This window comes from Babylonia areolata, chromosome 2 (assembly GCF_041734735.1).
Source record: "Babylonia areolata isolate BAREFJ2019XMU chromosome 2, ASM4173473v1, whole genome shotgun sequence".
In the NCBI taxonomy this organism is placed as follows: domain Eukaryota; kingdom Metazoa; phylum Mollusca; class Gastropoda; order Neogastropoda; family Buccinidae; genus Babylonia; species Babylonia areolata.
In genome coordinates this window covers 42148788-42153787 of record NC_134877.1, presented here as the reverse complement: position 1 = coordinate 42153787, position 5000 = coordinate 42148788, and the positions used below count along the sequence as shown (strand labels likewise).

The 5000-nt window shown below is 42.0% G+C and overlaps 1 protein-coding gene across 2 annotated transcripts in view; it reads right to left on the bottom strand.

The window, feature by feature from the left end:
* Positions 1-5000, bottom strand: part of LOC143301504 (5-hydroxytryptamine receptor 1D-like) — a 167665-nt gene that overhangs the window by 66785 nt on the left and 95880 nt on the right. The window lies entirely within an intron of this gene.

Here is a 5000-nt window from a genome sequence, read left to right as displayed (position 1 = left end):
CTCTCTGTCTTTCTGTCTGTCTGTCTCTGTCTCTGTCTGTCTCTGTGTGTGTGTGTGTGTGTGTGTGTGTGTGTGTGTGTGTGTGTGTGTGTGTGTGTGTGTGTGTGTCTCCGTGCCTCCACGTATGGTTTTCTCCATGTTATGATTATTTTCCTATGAATGGAGTGGAGACATGCAGCTCTTCACCCGTGCCTTCCTCTCGCTAATGACTTGCTTCCATCGCCATCATTCAAACCACCCGGAGTGGCGAGGCTGGCTGGTCTGTTTGCCTGTTTGCTCTTTGCTTGCTTGATTTTTTTTAAGGCGTTTTCGTATTTCCAGTCACTGGTTAACTGGTTCATTACTCTGCTATAAAAAAAAAAATAATAAAAAGAAAATCCTGCAGTATGCATTGTATCAATAGATGGCTGCAATGCTGTCATGCACGTTGTGTGATCTCGAAGTGATGAGCCCGATGAGGAAACGAGCGTCCGCAGGTTCGAATCCCGCTTGTAAACCGGGATTTTTTTCCCCCTCAAGATCTCGTGTGTGTGTGTTTGTTTGTTTGTTTGTGTGTGTGTGTGCGTGTGTGTGTGTGTGTGTGTGTGTGTGTGTGTGTGTGTGTGTGTGTGTGTGTTATCCTTTTGGTCTCTTACAGTCATGAAATAGTGGGTTTGGGTTTGTCACACCACACTTGAATGCACGAAATTCCACGTTATGGAAGGTTACTTTCATTCTTCTCGTTGGACCTATATACGATACAGACTGGTTCATTAAATCGCTTATTTGACACAGACTTATACCATATCGTTAGCCTTAGTAATGTACTAATTTGCATAAATCAGTATGACAATGATGGTATTGTAAAGCCAGGAAAGATTTACGTCATTTATAAAGTACTTAATACATGCGTTAAATTGGGACAAACTTCTGCTGGGTCCCATCACACTGTGGTTTCAAGCGAAATGACATATCCAATTATTTTGGAGAGCAGAATATTTTGAAAATAAATTAAACAGTTTTTAACATGACTGTTTTTGTTTATGAAGCCCTTCCCCGACTATGATAAGATAAGACAAGAAGATAAGAATAACTTTATTATCTCCAGCTAGAGAAATTTGGTCAGGAGCATTATCACAACATAGACAAGTAAACAACATGGAGATCAGTTCAGTTACTCAAGGAGGCGTCACTACGGCCGGACAAATCCATATCTGACAATGAATCTTTACAGTTAACTAAAGTAGTGGACTATGTTTATGTTTTGCCCAAGTGCACATGAAATATTCCAGTCAGATCAATAATCTGGTCTCGTACAAGGAATACCAAATATTCTTCAGGTGTAACATTATGTGTAACTGCAAGGAAAATTGTATCTGTGCATTCTTCATTAACAAACTGTCCGACGCTAATTAACAAGGCTTTGCAAAGAGAAAGATATAAATGCTGACAGGTGATGGTGATAATCTTCTGTCAGAGACTAAGCTGTAAGCGTTTTACAAACACGGTGTCATTCGTAGAACAGTATTGCTACCTGGGTTGACCCGACTGAGAGCTGACCTTTCGGTGTTCATCATTCGTTTCATGTGACATTCTGTCAGGTTTCAGTGACGCGCACGCACGCACGCGCGCGCACACACACACACACACACACACACACACACACACACACACACACACACACACACACACACATACAGAGAGAGAGAGAGAGAGTATCACACAGACGTGTAACTTTTTACATGTGTGACCGTTAATAACCCCCGCAGTGTGTCTCAAAGAAAACCATATCGTATGCATAACGCCTGCATTATCCTATAGATATCGCATGTATTATTGTTCATACAGAAGTAAGTAAACTTGGATGAATAACTCCTCGATAAATTCAATATACGGGATATGTGTATGAGGGGAGAGAGAGGGGGGGCGGGGTGTAGGTGAAGACAGAGAAGGGGGGAGGAAAGAGAGAGAGAGAGGGAGAGAGATATATAGTAAACGGAAACAAGACAGGCAGGAAGAGAGAATGAATGAATGGTTTATTCATTTATAGGCCATTACATCTTATAACAGGGTGTCAGAAATACACTTTTGAAAAGAAGGGAAAAAAACCAAAGAACAAGATCATACTTTGTCCAGTGATATACGTTCAGGTAAGTAGTACAGAATGCAGATAGATAATACATACATCTTTAACTGCATTCTACTTTGAATGTTTATCTCGATTCATCAGCGAATAGGTTTTGACATCGGGAACACTAACAAAATGCTTTATAAACATTAAATCTACTGCTTTTGAAAATCCCAGCAGAGAGAAAGAGAGAGAGAGAGAAGAAATATAGTTTCTGCAATACATACGGGAATGTGACTCATCGTCTATTTGTATTTGTATTTCTTTTTATAACAACATATTTCTCTGTGTGAAATTCGGGCTGCTCTCCCCAGGGAGAGCGCGTCGCTACACTACAGCACCACCTTTTTTTTTTTTTTTTTTTTTTTTTGTATTTTTTCCTGTGAGCAGTTTTATTTGTTTTTTCTATTGAAGTGGAATCTTCTACATAATTTTGCCAGGAACAACCCTTTTGTTGGCGTGGGTTTTTTTACGTGCACTAAGTGCTTGCTGCACACGGGACCTCGGTTTATCGTCTCATCCGAATGACTATCATCCAGACCACCACTCAAGGTCTAGTGGAGGGGGAGAAAATATCGGCGGCTGAACCGTGATTCGAACCAGCGCGCTCAGATTCTCTCGCTTCCTAGGCGGACGCGTTACCTCTAGTCCATCACTCCACACTAATATCTAATGTCAATAATCATCAATGACGAAGACACGTGAAATTTGACCGCTGAACTGAACTGAAACTGCGTCGAAGTCCTCGTAATGTCAAGTTTACTGTCAATAATTCTTGTCTGAATGTGTGCCACTGGCATTGCGCTGAATCATTAGACCGCGAATTCCCAGACATCCGTCGATTTGATAAGGCCAGTATGTTACAGCAGTTCGACAGGAGGTCTTCGGCGGGTTTTGATGCAAGAAGGAGAGTGTGGGGTGGGGTGGTGTTGGGATGAAGATGGCTGTGTGGGAGATGTGGGTTTTAATTTAAGATTATCTTTATAAAGACCACGTATTATAGCTCAGCGCAGTCGTGTGGGTGTGTGTGTGACTAGGCGAGGGGGTGCACGTATGTATGTATGTATAAATGCATGCATATATATTATATATGGCAGGAACGACAAATTTCCCAAGAGGGCACGCGGTCAGCTCCCCTTGTACTGAAGCAAGAACTGAGCTTTGTTGGAATTCCTTTTGAACCAGACTTTAAAACAACGATTCCTTCTGGTGACACGACAGCTTCTTCTGTGCTGATTCAACGTTGTAACGTTTGACATTGTCCGCAAAGACTTCCTTTTCAACCAGGTTTTGAAATAGCGATTCTTTCTGGTTACTGTGTAGTTTCATCGATGTTCAACGCAATCCTCTTTGCCTCCACTCCGTTAGCTTGTCTTATCCATGGATGGCGCCAGCGTCTGGGCATCGGGCCGGAAGACGAAAATGACGGCATCCATGAGCTGGACAGAGTGGCACAGGTCACAATCTTCAGACTGCGAATGGGACACTGTCAGCTCCTCTCCCATCTCTACCGTCTGAGATATCACATGCTGACCAGTGCCCCTGTAGCACAGGCCCACAGACCCCTTCCCATATCCTGTAGTCCTGCACAACCTTCGACGATCTGGACGCCAGGCATTGTGGAGCTCTAGGAAAAACTGTGGGTCCGGCGGGGTCCCTGCGACGGACCGCAGACTTCGCTGTCCTGACCGGACTGAAAATCTAGCGTGGCTGGAAGAATAAAGAAGAAGATCCATGGATCTTTCTTGAGTTCGGCTGACAATGCCAGAAATACGCCAGCGTGAGACATTTCGCTTTTGCTGAGACGGCGGCTGGGGTGTTTTTATCACACCATGTACATTGTGGTTACCTTCGTTGTCCATGTATTCATCTACGCCAGCATTTACATTCTTCCCCCTCTTAGTCACATCGATACAGTGGTTCGATAGTTTCTTTGTCTGACTTATAATGCAATGCCTGAAATCCTTATATGTGTGTTACTCTGCGTGATTTTTTGACAATCATTGTAAAAGATTGAGATGAACTATGCGCTCACTTTTTTTTTTTTAACTTGGAACGAAATCCTTTGGGCGTTTTCTTCGTTGTTTTTTTTGTTTTTTTTTTTTTCCTTCTCTTCTTTGTCCAGTTTGTTCTCTGAACTGACCAGTCATGTACACTGCTTTCCAAGTTCGTGCTTTTTGTTGCGTTCGTTGCAATGGGGTAAAGTTTCCAGCTCAATTCTATTGATTCAAAAGGCAAAACTGCCCTTTACAGAAAAAAGTTACCAGCCATCAACGAATACGGGGCGACTGCAGATGGGTTGCTGATCCACGGAAACTGGTCTTAAACATGAGCAATGAGAGCAGATATTCTTAATGGATGTCCACAGTGCTGACTGGCTGATGAGTTTTGTGTACCAATAAGTTTCGTGCTGCTGACGGTATGATTTACGCAGCATCAAAAAACTTGTTCACATCTTTTACCTACAGACAATACATTGACACCTTTAACTGCATAACCATGGCCAGAGAGCTGACAGCTGGTACGTTACTAGAAGGTTCATAAATAAAACATTCTCGTACAACGATTCAGGATCGCTGTGACCTAAAAAAACAACAACAAAAAACGTATTTATAAATCAATGGAGACTGCATGGTTATAGTAATATTCATAAACACGTACAATGCGAGAAGTAGGCGAACGAAAAATATCCTAACTATGGGGAGCAATGACCAAAACAACACCTTTTCCTGTCTTAACCAACATCCATTGAGTTTTCAACTTTTCGAAGCAATGACTAAAACGATACATTTTCCCTGTCTAAAACAATATTCTTTAAGTTTTCAGCTTTTTGGAGCAATGAAAAAACGACTTTTTTTAAGGTCTTACAATAAATATACGTTAAGTTTTCAAC